The 20,452-nt window shown below is 27.7% G+C and overlaps 1 protein-coding gene across 3 annotated transcripts in view; it reads right to left on the bottom strand.

Moving 5' to 3' along the window:
- Nucleotides 1-20,452, bottom strand: part of LOC145266357 (uncharacterized) — a 356,086-nt gene that overhangs the window by 278,296 nt on the left and 57,338 nt on the right. The gene's annotated exons all lie outside the window — the stretch shown is intronic.

Raw genomic sequence — 20,452 nt, 5'->3', positions numbered from 1 at the left:
TTAAAAAAAATGTTTTAATCAAAATTTTAAACAAAAAGAATGTGATTTTGTATGCCGAAATAAGTTTTAATTATTTATTGTGTTAATATTGTATTTCTAGTGCAGAAGTAAAGTGGTTCTAAAACGAATAAAAAAAGAGAAATCCCTTTTTATATGGGAAGAGAAAAGTATAAAACTCAGGCGTGTCACCAATGCGCGACTAAAATCACTAAATTAAAGGAAGCTATAATGAGAACTACACAAACTCAGTTATTAGACGCTCCTTGGAGTGTAATTATATTTTTAAGTGAGCAGTTAAATTATAATAAAACTCAGGGGATCTTTTGAGCTCAGCAATGAATATAAGTACCTCTACTAGAGAACTACTAAAGCCAAGGTTTTACCCACATAGAAAAAATATTATTTTTAAAGTGGGAATTTATAAACGGAAACTCACACGGCCTTTACGGCGCTACTAAGAAATTCCTCCATATCAGAAAAATGTTTTAAGTGATCAGTAGAAAAAACTCAGTGGGCCTCCAGAGCGCTGCGTAAAGCACTAATTAACACATTAAAACTAAGCAACAGTTGTACATAAAACGTAAGAAAGATAATAATGAAGCAAAATAATAAAATATTAAGGAGAAATAATCCAACTACTGACACTAATAATAATGGTGACAAAAAGGCTTGTAATTAATTGCCAAAAACCGATTGAATGCCCGCTAAGCAATAACTGCTTCTCATCTTCGGTAGTATATCAGACTAAAATGTGCACCATAGAACACCAAGAAATAGAAAAATTCTAAATTGGCAGTACCTCACTGACCTTGAAAAACAGATTTAATAGTCATACATTGTCAGTAAATAATAAAACCTATGCTACGAGCTTTCATTCTCGATGTACTACTGGAGTTTCATCGCATTGAACAAAACACTTTTACTCGACTGGAAGATACTAGGGAAGGCGGAAACATATAGTTTATTAACTTAACTATGTTAATTATGTTTAGCGGAGAAACTTGAAATTATTAGATTAATTGACCGGGGAAAAATGTATTACTATAAAAGTAGAATCGGCTATAAGCTGCATGTTTTGCTTAAAACAGGAATGTAGAAAAAATAGCTATTACCTTTTTGGTAGTAATACTACAATACTTAACACCCTATTCCCAACATCTTAATTAATGAATGAACCTAGGAGAGAGTTCAAAGGATACAAAATGGTCCCGGTATACCTCAATAGGTAATAACTATTCTAACTTTTGTAGACATTTATGCTGACGACACTACCATTTATGGTACCACATCTAAGACAGTAAACGAGCAAGTACTCTCCAATTCTCTCTTCTCTGATCTTGAGCATGTAGTACAATGGGGAAAGGAGTGGCTGGTTACTTTTAATGCATCTAAAACCAAGCTTCTCTCTTTACATCATCAACATTTTAATCCACATTTGTCATCAATTGAAATGAATGGCTCTCGTCTTCAGGAGACCTCAAGTTTTGACAAGCTTCTGGGCTTGACCATTACTCCTGATCTTAAATGGAACACGTATATCAAATCTGTTGCCAAGGCCGCTGGAAAAATGGTGGGATCTTTCTATCGATCCAGTAGATATCTCACTGCTGATGCTATTCTCTATCTATATAAGAGCCAGGTACGTCCAAGGATGGAATACTGTTGCCACATCTGGGCAGGAGCTGCTAGAAAGGACTTGTCCTGCCTTGATAGAGTTCAAAATAGACTTCGTAGCCTCGTAGGAGATGTCCTTTTCTCCTCCTTACAACCTCTATCTCACAGAAGAGATGTTGCGAGTTTGTCTCTGATGTATCGTTATTTTCATGGAAAGTGTTCAACTGAGCTTCAATCTATGGTCCCCCCTCGCCAAACTTTCACAAGAAACACTCGTCTAGCTGTAAACACTATCAATAATTTCCCCCACTCTTTATCTGTGCCTAAACCTAAACATAGATTCCATGAACAAAGCTTCTTTCTTAGAACTGCACGCCTGTGGAATTGTCTTCCGTTTTCCTGCTTTCCGGCTGACTACAATATGGTTGTGTTCAAGTCTAAGGTAAATAAGTTCTTGATGAGCCGTTCCATATAAGTTATTAAATTTACCAAATTTTCATTACTAATGATTACTATATTGACCAACTTCTACTGTACACTCTTTAACCCTTATCCTTGAGTGGCCTCTGGGCCTTGATAATGTGGTGATGCCTTTGTAAAAAAAAAAAAAAAAACTGAAAACTAATATAAGTTAATAACTATACTATAATAACGTCGAAGAATAGGCTAGCATAAATAATATAGCTAATTGAAAGAGGCATACAAATTTCATTCTCCCAAATAAACCTGAAAATATTTCTTTTAAAGAAAACGATAGATATATTATCAATAATTTTCGGGTACGTGACAGTTTATTTTATACGCGTCATAAGTGTCTAAATATTGTAAAACAAGATAGAGAGAATTTTATGGCTTATGCAGGAAAGGCACATGCAAAATGTAAATTATTCAGGATAGAAGACCTCACAGAAGATATGTTAAAATATTTAATAATGGTTCGGGGTTTAACTGCCGCTAAAGATAAAGAGATTCGTTAAAGGTTATTATCAATCATGAATCTAGACACTGAGATAACTTCACAAAAAGTTACGGAAGTGTGTCAAAAGCTGTTGAATTTAATACAGGACAATACAAGTATTGAAGAAAAACATTGTCAAAGTACAAAGAGTGAAACAACTATGATAAAATATTGTAGAACACGTGGAAGAAAAAAATCACTTCACCAAAAAGTGTTTAAAAAAATATGCTATGAGTGCGGATATTAAGGTCACAAATCAACGGTATACAAAAAGACAATAGGTCTGAAAGAAGTCCATGAATGGTAAGAAAAATATATTGATGTCAAAATTAATGGCTGAAAATTAAACTGTCTTCTGAATACTGGGAGGGATGTAACCAATAATTGATGAAGTAACTTGGAAGAAAATTGGATATCCAAAATTACAAAATACAGGAAAAATTACCAGAGGTGTTTCTGGAAATAGACTAAAATTCAAAGATGAATTTTATACAAATGTGACACTGAATAAAAATACAGTAAATACCTAAATTTATGTCCTGCCAGGAAAAATTCTAATCTTTTTGGCATCGACTTCATGCTAAATTCAATTTATTGGCGAAACCCATGAACTCGTTTTGTAGAAAAGTAAGTGTGACAGGGATAAAAAATTCAAAACGACGAGAAAAACTTATCAAAGATTTTAAAAAAAGAATTTTAAAAATGTATTTTCTGAGGGACTGGGTTGTTGCATTGAGGTTGAAGTGAAATTTGAACTGAAGGACAATGCTTAATTGATGTTCAAACTTGACAAGAAAGTTCCATTCTCTTCACCGGAAACAATAGATGAAGAACTAAACAGCCGCGAAGAAAATGGAGTAATTGAACAAGTGGACTACTTTAAGTTGGCATCACACATAGTATATTACAATTTAAAGAAAAAAAAGAAGATCAGTTCATGTGCGGATTTCTCAACCGAACTAAATAGTTTCTTTAAAGATCATAACTATCCGCTCCCTACACCCGAGGAATTTTTTTTTAAGTTGAATCGGGGAAAAATCTTCTCAAAAATTGATTTATCAGAAGCATATTCGCAGGTCAAAGTTCGGGAAGATTGTTTAAAATGCATGACGATAAATACCCATAAAGGATTATTTGCACTAAAACTGTTGAAAGTAGTCCCAAATTTATTTCAACAAATTATGGATACCATGCTAGCAGGCCTAGATTTTTCAATGGCATTCTAATAAGAAGCAAGAATGTTGAAGAATATAAAATCCATATTCGTGATGTATTCGAGAGAATAGAAAACTACGGATTCAAAGTGGCTCTCGAAAAATTGTGTATGGACAAAATTGAATATTTAGTACAAATGATTGATCGGAGGTAGAAGACCCAACCCAAATAGGACAGAAGTAATTAGAGTCATGGCTAGACCGGACAATGTAGTGAGATTACAGTCATTCTTGGGTCTGGCGAACTACTATAATCTTTATATCCCAAATATGCATGAATTAAGAACACCATTGAATGAATTATTGGAGAAGAATACAAAATAGCAGTGGAAAAAAGAATGCGAGGAAGCATTCCAAAAATATAAAAAAAGGGTTTGCTATCGGATCTATCTTTGGCACATTACGATCCGAAGAAGGGGTTAATTGTAACAGCAGATGCGAGCGAATACGGTTTAGGAGCCGTGCTTCTACACAGATTAGTAGATGGATGGGTCTACTAAACCAATTGCCGATGCCTCAATGGTTTTGTTACCCGCAGAAAAAATTACAGTTATATTAAGAAAGAAGGTTATGCAATTGTGTACGGTATGAAAAGATTTCATAGATTCATCTATTTGTCTTGCAAACGGATCATAAATCATTACTGACGATTTTTGGTTTAAATATGCCCTGAATACACATCCATATAGATTAAGCAGGACCACTGAAAGGATACTGTTACCTGGTAATCGTGGATAGTTTTTTCAAAATGGCCGGAAATTTATAAATACAAAACCCTACAGCTGCAAACACTATAAAGGCGTAAAACGAGGTGTTTGGTCGTTTTAGAGTTCTAAAAACAATGGTTACTGACAATGGTACCATGTTAAACGAACAAGATTTTAAGCATTACTGTGAGTCACTGGCCATGGAACATATCACAACACCAACTTCTAACCCCCGGTCTAAAGGGCAAGCAGAAAGGTTTGTTGATACCTTCAAAAGAGCATTGAAAAAGAATAACATCGACACGGAAGAAAATAGTATTAAAAAATTCCTAACAATTTATAGGATAACGCCAAACCAGAATACTAATGCAAAGTTATCACCAGCTGAAATAATGTTTGCCAGAAAAGTACGTTCTGTGTTCGACCGATTAATTCCAAGAAAAAGGAGAAAAATTTTTTAAAGAGAATACAAAGTACAGGACGTATAAAGACGGTGATAAAGTTTTCTTTAAAAGCTATCGGGCAGGAAAGAGTTTTGGGGAAGATGGAATAGTCTCCAAAAGAATCGGGAGAATGGTCTATATCATAAAAGGACGCACATTTTTCCATAAAAGACATTATAAACAGATTAAGACCAAGATACATGGAAACAGTCGAAAACTGAGAGCTACCAGCCCTGGTTACTTTCTTTTTGTTTTTTTTACATGGGGATCACCACTTATCAAGGTCCGTAAGCCACTCGGGGATAAGGGTTATTTTGTGTACAATAATCAATGAGATAATATCGTAGTAATATTTGGTATTGGAGATTTTATAATGCGCCTTACTTAAGGGTGCGATTAACCAGGAATTTGTTTATGTTGTATGTGAAGATTGTCTATAGTTTGCAATGTGACCAATAAGTTGGAAAGCTTTGTTTGAAACATATACGATCTTTATCGCTAAATGTTAAATTATGACTGTTTTATGAAAGCTTACTTGTGGTGCTTTACTTCTCAAACAATTGTCTGCATATTAATGGTATATGTATTCAAATTAGCCTAAACTGTAGATACAATGAAACACATGTACGTTGATAACTTTTTAGCTCTCTTTCTCTCTCTCTCTTTATACATATATATATATATATATATATATATATATATATATATATATATATATATGCGTCCATTCATGTGGTGATGTAATACAGACAATGGACCTTTAACGCTCTCAATCATTTACGAAATTGATCACCATAAGTTGGCTTTATTTATAATCGCAAAAGAAGAAAGCATACACAAACACACATATATATTTGTGTGTGTATGTTTGAATATCTTTTCAGTGCACGTATTATAATAAATTTGAATAATCAAAATATCCAAAGTTTCCCTCTGCTATACCAGCTATTTATTAACGGTACATTGGGGTAAAAAAAATAAAAAAGAACATTTGTCATTTGATAAAATGTTTGAAATGTGAAAATTATCATTTAAAGAAACTATTAAATATGTGCAAAATTAATAAATGAATTAAGTGATTAAAAATGGGAAAAATTGTCACGTGATGAAATGATTTGAAAAATGTAAAATTTTCATTTGATATAAGTATTTATAATGTGAAATATTGTCATTTGCTGAAATGATTTAAAATGTGATCAATTGTCATTTGATGAAATGATTTAAAATGTGAAAAATTGTCATTTGATGGAATGATTTTATATGTGAAAAACTGTATGAAATGATTTAAAATTTGATAAATTGTCATTTGATGAAATGATTTAAACTGTGAAAATCATCATGTGATGAAAAGATTCGAAATATAAAAATTCTCATTTGATAAAATTATTTTAAATGTGAAAATTTGTCATTTGATGAAATTATTTAAAATGTGAAAAATTGTCACGTGATGAAATGATTTTAAATGAGAAAAATTGTCACGTGATGAAATTATTTAAAATGTGAAAATTGTCATTTGATTAAATTATTTAAAATGTGAAAAATTGTTATTTGATGGAATGATTTAAATGTGAACAATTGTCATTTGATTAAATTATTTAAAATTTGAAAAATTGTCACGTGATGAAATGATTTAAAATGTGAAAATTTGTCATTTGATTAAATGGTTTAAAATGTGAAAAAATGTCATTTGATGAAATGATTTTAAATGTAAAAAAATTGTTATATGATGAAATAGTTTAAAATGTGACACTTGCCATTTGATGAAATTATCAAAAATTTGAAAAATTGTCACGTGATGAAATTATTTAAAATGTGAAAAATTGTCATTTGATGAAATTATTTAAAATTTGAAAAATTGTCATGTGATGAAATGATTTTAAATGTAAAAAAAATTGTCACGTGATGAAATGATTTAAAATGTGTAAAATTGTCATTTGATGAAATTATTTAAAATTTGAAAAATCGTCACGTGATGAAATGATTTAAAATGTGAAAAATTGTCATTTGATTAAATTATTTAAAATTTGATAAATTGTCATTTGATGAAATGATTTAAAATGTGAAAATTGTTATGTGATGAAATGATTTGAAATGTAAAAAATTGTCATTTGATGAAATTATTTAAAATTTGATAAATTGTCATTTGATGAAATGATTTAAAATTAGAAAATTTGTCATGTGATGAAATGATTTAAAATGTGAAAAATTGTCATTTGATGTAATTATTTGAAATGTGAAAATTTGTCATGTAATTAAATGTTTGGAAATGTGAAAAATTGTCATTCTTTGAAGATGATTTTATCTTGAAATATCTGGAATAATTATCATAACTATCATCCATGTCACTTCATTTTCTTTGAGGAATGCAAAAAGAGGGTTATTTTTTGTACATGAGAAAGAGATTAAAAAGTAGAGAAAAGAGAATAGGACTAGCATCAACCCGCGCACCATCTAGTTTACATATAAAGGCCTTAGGAGATATCATGCAAAATGATGACATTTTTTATCCGATTTCTTATTTCTGAGTCTTGCCAGAAGCTTAATTCATCTACTGTTGAGTAATGAGTGGTTTTCCTAACGCGTTGTCGGTACAGATTATTACGTCACATGCGCAAAACACAACGACAAAGACATAATACCGATGGACTTTTCTAATATAAGATTATTATCTGTATAATACTCAAAAGCCGATTAGCATGGATTTAATGCTTTGCTACATTCACAGGTTCTTTTCTCCGTCACACAAAATTACTTCATCAACTAAGTGCTCTTACGTGACCCTGCGTTGTACGACTGGAAAATAACTTCAAACACATAAGCATAGCAATAAACGTGTACCTCAATCTCTCTTATAGATTGCTTCAAAATTAATATATATATATTTATATTTACCACTGTATGAATTATATACTTTATATCTATCTTTCTCTTTTACTCTTTCTCTCTCTTTCTCTCTCTCCCTCTCTCTCTCTCTCTCTATATATATATATATATACAGAGAGAGAGAGAGAGAGAGAGAGAGAGAGAGAGAGAGAAGGGGAGAGAGAAAGAGTATGTGTGTATTTGATGTGTTGATACTTAAATTAAAACAAATCACATAAAATATGTGTATTAAACAAACGTGATTTATTTCCAAAGTTATATTTTAGCATTTGTCATTTAAATATAATTTGAAGCGTATGGCCCCGCTACTCAGGCGCATATTACGTAATATATACGTCAAATTTTCACAAATGCTACGCATTAAGTTGGGCGATATTTTATCAATAACGCATCGAATGTTGTCTGCCACATGGTCTATTATGTTTGGTTTATCAGCATAGACATAGGAATTTACATATTACAACAGAAAACAATCTAATGAACGTGCAAAACCGTTGACCAGTTGACAGTTCTGCGCTGACCAGATGACAAATAGTACTTAGTTCTTATATTAATCGAATTCATATCTTCATACGTTTTACGGTGCTGTTAAATGAGAAATAGAAGGAAAGCTTGACGTACACTAAGATGCTACGACTAATGTTAAATATATGTTGGCAAGATCATCTCACGAAGCAACTTTCCTGCCATATCTACTGCCATCAGGGAGCGATGTCTACGATTTATCGGTCACTGCCAGAGGCTAGCAAGAGCTCTTGAGAAATGTATTGTGGTGAACCCCATGGCACGGGAGCGAGAGAATAGAACGACCTAAATCCACGTACATACAGCAATTGACCATGACGCCAACTGTGATCCTAAAGAACAGAGGCAGCTCATAGAAGACAGCGAAGTATGGTGAAAGAGATAGGCACATTGGTACGGGCAAGATAGATAAGTAGATAGTTAAATGAGAATTAATTGGCCAAACAGTCTTTTAGTAAAAATCTTTTCCGTTACTAGAGTGGACCCCAAAGGGGGGCTTTTATATTATATTATATATATATATATATATATATATATATATATATATATATATATATATATATATGCATATGTGAGAATTATATATGTATCTGTGAAAATTATGGAAGTAGTATAGATTCACACCCACACACATCCATATATATATATATATATATATATATATATATATATATATATATATATATATATATATACTCTCGTGGATATTCTTGGCCTGATGGGGTGATTTTCTCTGGCAGGGTGGTAACTGAAACATGTTTGCATATGTGTCGTCATTAGTTATCACATCCAATATATATATATATATATATATATATATATATATATATGAACAAGTAGTTGATAAAACATGTTAAAAAAAACTTTCAAAAAGAGTTCAAAACATATTGAATTTTAAAAAGGTAGCACAAAATAAGTGAATAGTACTTAATCCGCGGAGTTTCGAAAAAATACTTTCCTTCTCATCAGGGGGTAGGATTTAGCAAAATGCGGGATTGGATTTTGCTTGCAAAAGTATTTAATGAAACTACAAGTAAGTCATAGATTTTACTTGGTAACAAATAGTGAAGCAGAGGAAATATGGTGAAGAAAAAGGTGATTTCATGTGGATGGATAGTTTGGTGAAGGGTAAAATATCCAATAACGGTAAATTCCAAATATCCAAAATCATAAAAAGGTGATTAAATTTCTATTTCCACAATTAAAATCCAAGGGAATCGCGTAAGTGGAAGATGGTCCAAAGTATTCCAAAATGCAGGGACCCGTGGAATAATTCACAAATGGGTACAAGGAAAAAAGAATGAGTTCAAATATTATTAAAAGAAATATAAGATGTGCATAGAAAAAGAATTATTATAAGCTCTATTATCTATTTGTTTTTTGTTTTTCGAGCTTTTACATCTTGTTGAGATTACTTTATAAATAATGACTCTTCAATATTTATAATATACTTTAGTTTTATCATCTTGGATTATTTTGGTAAACTTAACTGCACTTCTTATTTCATATATTATTATAGTAAAAAAATAATTATATATATATATTTATATATATATATATATATATATATATATATATATATATAATTATTTCCACATCCAGACAACGCCACAGCTCACAAGAGCCAAGAACGCCAACAAGCCGGAAGTCCATGACTGGAGTTTCGCCCTCATTTAGACTCCTCAGTTAGGCACATCGCATCTGATGAGCCCAACTGACTTAGGCTTCCGGATTGTTGGCTTTCTTGGCTCATGTACTGCGACGTTGTCTGGCGTGGAAATAATTATATATTCTCTCACATTCTGAAAAAATATATACTAAGAGTTCAGCCTGGCTTTGCTTACGCCCTATGCACTGTTAATAACTTTCTGTGCATATATATATATATATATATATATATATATATATATATATATATATATATATATGTTATATATATATATATATGTATGAGCGCATCCATGCCTACACACGCGTACCCAATTTTAGCACCTAAAAGAAAATTTGACGTAAGCGAGAGCAACGCGGGTGTCTATGCATGCAGGCGCACGTATGTGCATATATTTGCACGCTAGGGCAGGGATGTATGTGTACATGTGACGGTTTATTTTAAGTATATATGTGTGTACGTGCGTATGTGTGTACCTGTGCCCGCGACCGCTAGCTAACCCTCTCCAAACAATTAACAACAAAATAAAAAACTAAAAATAAATAAACCGAATCATAGCCCCCTCCCCTCGCCTCCAAACATAGGCTAACACCCAACAGGTCAAGACATACTTACCAAGAAATCATCTCACCAACGAGACGCATAAAATCTTTAACATTAAGACTCGAATTTTAAAGTAACCCCCCTCCTCCTACCCCCAGATATTTCCCTTCCCCTCCATGTATTCCTATGCTCTCAGCTACACCAGAAATAAACTTCCCAGACCCCCCACAAGTTCCTTAAACCCCAAAACTAAAACAGTACCGACGTACCAAGCGCTCCCTCCCTACTTCCTCCTTGTTTCCTTCCTCTCTTTCTTCCGCCCTCCTTGCACCCTCTCTGACCTCATTCACTCTTTCACTCTTTCATACCAAGATAGCGAACATTTCTGTAAAAGTCTGAGGAAGCTACAGACGGCCAAAAAAAACGGCCGGTAGCTGAAACAATAATGTAACTTAAAAACTTTGACTTATATCCAGGTAACCTACATCGCAGATTTAAGTGTTTAAACCCAAAATTGGCAGGGGATTTTGGTAGACTCTGCAAAGGTAAACTCTTTCCATTTTGACATTTTGAAAGCTAAATCTTCGTCCCAAAACTAATTCAAAATCTTGCAGTATGTCTGAATGCCTTTTATGTAAAATTTCAAATGTTTTTACCTAAATTTAGCTGAATAGTTTGCTAGAGACGCAAATGTAAAATCTTTTGATCTTTGACCCCTTGGCAGCCAAATTTTCGGCCAAAAACAATTTTAGAAACTTGCCCGATGTCTAACTACAATTTATGTAAAATTTCAAATGTTTAGACGAAAAATTGGCCAAGTAATTTGGTAGAGACCGCAGAGGATTTTATTTTTTATACATTGACCCCAATTTTGACCACTTAGCCTTTACTGTTTTGGGCTCAAATTAAATTAAAAGTTTTATACATGTCTAAATAAAGTGTTTAGACCCAAAATTGGCGGAGGAGTTTTGTAGAGTTTTTAAAGGCCAAATAGATGAACTTTGAACCCTTGACAGCCAAATTTCTAGCCGAAAACCTATTATAAAGATGTTCCCAAATTTCAATGCCCCTTATCTGAAATCTTGAGGATGTAGACTGAAAATTGACAGAGTAGTTTGATAGGGAAATATACAAACAGAGAAAATTTCATATATATATATATATATATATATATATATATATATATATATATATATATATACTAGCATTTCAGCCCGGCGTTACCCGGGTGTTTGGATGTGTATATTGAGCAAAAAACAAACAAAAAAAGTGGTAGTAGGAAGGCAGGCTCGAACTTGTACCGCGAAGGAGGAAAAGAACGGAGGAAAAAACTGACGTCTTTGCGGTTACGACCACCGCCAAACCTGAGGTGTCTAATGTGTACATTAAGGCTAGACAATTGAAAGGAGAAGATATCTTTCAAAAATATCGGTGATAAAAAGCGACCCCCCCTCTGTAGAAAAGTGCCTAGTTTAAGGTGCAGATAATAATGCTTTTAACCAATTTTTCGATATTTGTCGTATGAAAGGTCGAACTTTAAAACGATACTGATCTTGGTAAAATCTGTCGCCTCTGTTGAAAGTTTTAGGCAGACATGCAAACATACATACATACATTTATATATTGGTAACTAAAAATTTTCGACCCAAACCGATTAAAAAGCTTGCCCTATCTATGAATACCCTTTATGTAAAATTTCAAATGTTTAGACCAGACATTGTCTGAATAATTTGGTAGAAACCGCAGAGGTCAATTATTTTTAACTTTGACCCCTATTATGACCCTTAAAATTTATTGTTTTGGGCTCAAATCAAGTTAGATCCATGTCCAAGGAACCTATATCTAAAATTTCAATTGTTTAGACCCGAAATTGTCGGAGGAATTTGGTAGAGTTCTCAAAAGTCAAATCGTTGAAAATAGACCCGTTAATATCCAAATTTCTGGGCGAAAACCGATCACAAAGTTTTTCCCAAATCTCAGTACCCTATATATCAAATTTCGAGTCTGTAGGCTTAAAATTGACAAAGTTATTGCGTAGGGAAATTTGTACACACAGACACACAGGTAAACAGACACGTTCACTTTTATAGATATCTAGATAGATAGACTAATAGATTAAACAAAAATATATACGTACTAGAATTGGTGCCCGGCGTTGCTCGGGTACTTGGAGGTGTATATTGAGCAAAAGAAAATTTTAATAAATAAAAAGCGGTCAACTTGTTAAAATGTGACCCCTATTACATCTAAAATTTTAAGTGTTTAAACCCAAAATTCTCGGAGGAGTTTGTAGAGTTCTCAAAGATCAAATCGTTGAACTTTGACCCTTTAATCGCTAAATTTCGGGGCGAAAACCAATCCCAAATCTCAGTACGCTGTATATCAAATTTTGAGTCTGTAGACTAAAAATTGACAGAGTTATTGCGTATGGAAATGTACACAGACAGACAGACAGACAGACAGATACACAGACACGTTCATATATATATATATATATATATATATATATATATATATATATATATATATGGGATATTGATTACTTTTTTGAATTACTTGTTATCCGCTGTGATCATGAAATTAAATACAATTAAAAGCATTTTAGATTTTTAAGCAGGATAGTTCGTAGAGTAAATGTGGTATTGTGGTGATAAATGAAGTGAAAATGATGGACAAATTGAAAGAAAATTGAAAGGAAAATGCTTATTGGAAGGAGTGGAAATGCGTCAAGTTGAAAAGAGGAGAGGTAGGATGACTAAAAAAGTAATGGGTGGAAATCCTTCACGACTGTGGCAATTCTTATTCCAAGCATATTTGACGAAGAAAACCACGAATAAAATATATCCCATTCCCAGCCTAATTTAATTTGTTTTTATTAGCGTTTATGGAAATCAAAATAAATATTCTAGAGTTCACTTGTCTATTAATATCACAGATCTCAAAAATCTTTTCGCACCTATTTGACAAACAACTCTGTGGTGCCTATTAGAGAATTACATTTTAATAGATACCAAAAAAACAAAACAAAAAAAACAAACAAACAAAAAAACAATAAAATGTTCGGTCGGTTTATGTCAAGCAATCATCAGGTGTGTTTATAAATAACCAAAATAAAAGAAGATCGTGCGCAGTTTCATTATTTTTATGTTATGGCAAAATTAGATTAAAAATAGAAAATTTCTAGAATGATTTTTATTGATATTTTGAAGATTTAAAACAATTATCAAAACGATTTGCTCTTTTATTGAGATAAATATTTAAATTCTTGTATTATTTTTTTTCGAACTGAAACATTAAACACGTCAATTTATTGGTTTATTCGTTAATTAAATGATGTTGCTGATAATGAGAAATCAACTTGAACATTCAGATGAAAAGTCACATAAACAACAGGAATATTTAAATATATTCATACATATACATACATATACATATATATATATATATTATATATACATATATTTTATATATATACATATATTTTATATATATATACATATATTTTATATATGTACACATATATTTTATATATATACATATATTTTATATATATACATATATTTTATATATATACATATATTTTATGTATATACATATATTTTATATATATACATATATTTTATATATATACATATATTTTATATATATACATATATTATATATATATACATATATTTTATATATATATACAAATATTTTATATATATACATATATTTTATATATATACATATATTTTATATATATACATATATTTTATATATATACATATATTTTATATATATACATATATTTTATGTATATACATATATTTTATATATATACAGATATTTTATATATATACATATATTTTATGTATATACATATATTTTATATATATACATATATTTTATATATATACATATATTTTATATATATACATATATTTTATATATATACATATATTTTATATATATATACAAATATTTTATATATATACATATATTTTATATATATACATATATTTTATATATATACATATATTTTATATATATACATATATTTTATATATATACATATATTTTATATATATACATATATTTTATATATATACATATATTTTATATATATACATATATTTTATACATATATATATATTTTATATATATACATATATTTTATGTATATACATATATTTTATACATATACATATATTTTATACATATACATATATTTTATACATATACATATATTTTATATATATACATATATTTTATATATATACATATATTTTATATATATATATACATATATTTTATATATATACATATATTTTATATATATACATATATTTTATATATATAGATATATTTTATATATATACATATATTTTATATATATACATATATTTTATATATATACATATATTTTATATATATACATATATTTTATATATATATACATATATTTTATATATATACATATATTTTATATATACATATATTTTATATATATACATATATTTTATATATATACATATATTTTATATATATACATATATATTATATATACATATATTTTATATATATACATATATTTTATATATATACATATATTTTATATATATACATATATTATATATATATACATATATTTTATATATATACATATATTTTATATATATACATATATTTTATATATATATATATATATTTTATATATGTACACATATATTTTATATATACACATATATTTTATATATATACATATATTTTATATATATACATATATTTTATATATATACATATATTTTATATATATATATATATATTTTATATATGTACACATATATTTTATATATACACATATATTTTATATATATACATATATTTTATATATATACATATATTTTATATATATACATATATTTTATATATATACATATATTTTATATATATACATATATTTTATATATATACAGATATTTTATATATATACATATATTTTATATATATACATATATTTTATATATATACATATATTTTATATATATACATATATTTTATATATATACATATATTTTATATATATATACATATATTTTATATATATACATATATTTTATATATATACATATATTTTATATATATATATATTTTATATATATACATATATTTTATATATATACATATATTTTATATATATACATATATTTTATATATATACATATATTTTATATATATATACATATATTTTATATATATAGATATATTTTATATATATACATATATTTTATATATGTACACATATATTTTATATATATACATATATTTTATATATATACATATATTTTATATATATACATATATTTTATATATATACATATATTTTATATATATACATATATTTTATATATATACATATATTTTATATATATACATATATTTTATATATATACATATATTTTATATATATACATATATTTTATATATATATACATATATTTTATATATGTACACATATATTTTATATATATACATATATTTTATATATATACATATATTTTATATATATACGTATATTTTATATATATACGTATATTTTATATGTATACATATATTTTATATATATACATATATTTTATATATATACATATATTTTATATATGTATACATATATTTTATATATATACATATATTTTATATATATACATATATTTTATATATATACGTATATTTTATATATATATACATATATTTTATATATATATACATATATTTTATATATATATATATTTTATATATGTACATATATTTTATATATATACATATATTTTATATATATACATATATTTTATATATATACATATATTTTATATACATACATATATTTTATATATATACGTATATTTTATATATATATACATATATTTTATATATATACATATATTTTATATATATACATATATTTTATATATATACATATATTTTATATATATACATATATTTTATATATATACGTATATTTTATATATATACATATATTTTATATATATACGTATATTTTATATATATACATATATTTTATATATATATATACATATATTTTATATATATACATATATTTTATATATATACATATATTTTATATATATATATACATATATTTTATACATATATTTTATATATATACATATATTTTATATATACATATATTTTATATATATATACGTATATTTTATATATATATACATATATTTTATATATATACATATATTTTATATATATATACATATATTTTATATATACATATATTTTATATATATATATACATATATTTTATATATATACGTATATTTTATATATATATACATATATTTTATATATATATATATTATATATATACATATATATACATATATTTTAAATATATATATATATATATATATATATATATATATATATAATTTCATTCTATTATTTTATGCTGCATTTTTGCATTCGAATTACTTCTTAGAATGTTTTCATACAATATTCTTTACCCACTCCTCGATAATTTTCGTCTTTAATCAGATATTAAAATTGTTTTGATTTAAGTTTTGAACTTTTACATAATTTAAATTTTAAACTGTATTTGAATGTCTTTTTTTTCTTCCGAGGTAACACGTTTAACCTATATTCTTAAGAGACAATTTTACATGCTTTAACACTTTATGAATTAATATGTATTGTAATTTTTATTTTCCATATATATATATATATATATATATATATATATATATATATATATATATATATATATATTATCTGCTTTAGTCGGGGAACAACTGTGATACAGCAGAAGAAATATTCACATGCTTCCTCACAACGACAGTTCACAATAAATTACAGTCTAGATTACACTGTAGAGAACTTCTGTATATCTTATAAAATTATTTCACATAATGGCACCTATTAAAGTTTAAAATGCAAAAGCCACGTATCATGCTTCAATTGTGTTACAATTGTGCTTTGAACATAAACATTAAATTCAAACGCGTCTATATTTTATCAAATAACCTACTGCCTTCCTGCTTTTCTGGTGAGAAAAACTTCAGGTCTAAAGCTGTATAAGCGTGTTAACTTTGCTAAAGATAAGACCGTTCGTTTTTTAATCGAATCTTTTCAATTATCGATTTTCTATGTTAACCGGCGTATTCGGATAAAATAATAAATCTAACAACCCCCCAAAACACGTTGTTAAATTTTAAATTCTGGAAAGAAAAAACAACATATAGAGACATATATTCGATTTAAGAATTTATTGTTTGACAAAAGGAATATATAGATGGGGTTATGTTGATTTCCTTAATCCATGGATTTTCAACAATAGCTCATATCATCAGAGGAAATGAAATGCGGTTAGCAAAATGTTCAGCTGCGAATGGACGCTAATTTTGCTTTTCGAAAAGCAAATTTAGCGTCCATTATATATATATAATAAAATAATATATATACATATATATAAGATATATATATCTTTCCGCAACCACAGATATAGAGAGACCTTGTTTTTGTTGGCACAATTACCCCAAGGTACCTTATATATATATATATATATATATATATATATATATATATATATATATATATATATATATATATATATATATATAAAGAGGACGCCCGCTATAGCCCAGTTGTGTAATACACATAAACATGATATTGAAATTAATGCAGATTACATATGTATGTAATATACAAATACAATCAGTCTTCTAGTGAATATTACATATTACAAGGAATAATTTGCTCGGTGGCCTAGATCGCAAAAAAAAATAAATAAATAAATAAAAATAAACTAAAATAAAATATTAATGATAACGTCGTTCATCAAACTCCGTCTACGTTTATTTACAATATTACGTCAGTTGATATTTGGGCTTGACAATCTTAAAATAGTCTTTCTTCTGTTATAGATATACAAAATTTTTACAGGGATATATTTTACGTTACACCGGTCAAATTTACATTGGTGTAACGTAGAATATTCCTCTGCGAAAAGAAAAACTTTTTTATGATCGAATTTCTTCGAATTTGTTTCCAAAACATGTCTACAGATAAACACTGCCAGACAGATAAACTGACTTTGTGTAAAATTTGCAAAAGATAGGCTCAGTCGTTTCGGAACCTATGATGAACTCATACACAGGAATAACTTTTATATAATAGTGGAGATATGTTTATATAATATATGTCATTTAAACTCTGTGAATTTGAATTTACAACAATTTTTTATTCGACAAGGAATGCAAGTTTAAAAGTGAAAATAACCCAAAGCGTTTCAATACGGAAAATTTAAACTTTTGAACTTGTATTTCTTGTCGAATCGTAAATTATTGCAAATTCTAATGATCTAATAATCGCTCCCATTAATAATACCACTCCCGTCTTTTTAGTTCTTCAACATTTTTAGTTAAAAAATAGGAGGGTTTACTTTTAGAACGACCCTCGTATTACATTATCTATATAAATTATATAAGTATTATATATATTCTAGTTATATATTATATCAGATATAATATATTTAATATATATATATAATATACTTACTCCATATATGTTTCTTACATCGTATATATTTTATTGTATACATCGACTATATATGCATTATCATTCAACCACGGTAGTGGTTGAATATATGCTTAAGTCCGAAATCGAATGAATTGAGACACATTCAAACCCCCACCACTAATTCCGTTCGCAACCAAATTTATCACATGTTATATAGTTGGATAGAACACCTAATTAGCTACATTTTGAAAAGAAAATTCGAAAATTGGTTCAGTAGAAAAAAAGTTACAACAAAATATGTGGGTTCACAAACAGGAGAGTAAGTACATAAGTTACTAACGCTTTTTTTTTATTTTGCATAACTTTTAAAAAGAATTAAATGATCCTAATCATGATATAATAAAATTATTAATTTTTATGTAAATTATAAAATTATTAATTCCATCTACTAACTAACTAACTAATGAATTAATTTTATTCAAACAATTTTCACTACATAAATATATGCAAATAATAGGGGGGAAATAAGTTCAACCCAGCGACTGACACCCTTTCTAACTCAACAATAAACAACAACATATGCAAATAATAAATAAAATATTTATCAATATTCAAATTTTATTTTTAGCTGCAATATTTTAAGTCTAAAAAATTCTTATTTTTTACTTTACTATCTTTAATATCTTGTTCTTTACTTTTCCAGGTTGAATTTCTTGTCCTTTACTTTTCCAGGTTTAATAAAATCTTAAGAATATTACTTTTCATGCGCGCATTTTTCCATATAATATATAGTTTACTCAGAGATAGAAAAACTGAGAGCACACAAGGAGTAGTCATTTAAAAGAGAAACAAGATTTATCATATGCATGTTTGCATATCTAGCGTCTATATACTTTTAGTTAGAGTAGGGGGGGAGATAAAACAACGATCGATCATAAATATAAAACCAGACACTTTACAACAACAACAACAACAACAGCACCAACAACATTACAACAACCAAATGAGCTTTGACCTAAATCAGGTCGTCGAACCAAGTACGAAGGATTAAGCTTTTTAACATAAGTAGAATCAAACAGCAGCAATCATTCATAGCGGACATGTATACGTATCACGTTTATCCGCGCCGACCAAGTCTCGATTTTAAACAAGTATCACACTCACCGACCCTTGCTAATCGAGTGTACACGGATATATTACACAGTTTAATTATTTTCAATTATATTTAGTTATGTTTATATAGATATAAATACATCGATATAATTCTGATTGTAGTTTCTTTGTTCAACCTTGGAAACACTGTCAACACACTTGGTGATGTAAACATGGACGCTGTTAAATCCACTTCGCACAGCATCGGAAATAAC

The sequence above is a fragment of the Euprymna scolopes genome, chromosome 1 (assembly GCF_053919585.1).
Source record: "Euprymna scolopes isolate OS-2025 chromosome 1, ASM5391958v1, whole genome shotgun sequence".
Classification (NCBI taxonomy): domain Eukaryota; kingdom Metazoa; phylum Mollusca; class Cephalopoda; order Sepiida; family Sepiolidae; genus Euprymna; species Euprymna scolopes.
Note: the sequence above shows the minus strand (reverse complement) of the source record. Positions and strands in the feature narration are given on the sequence as shown.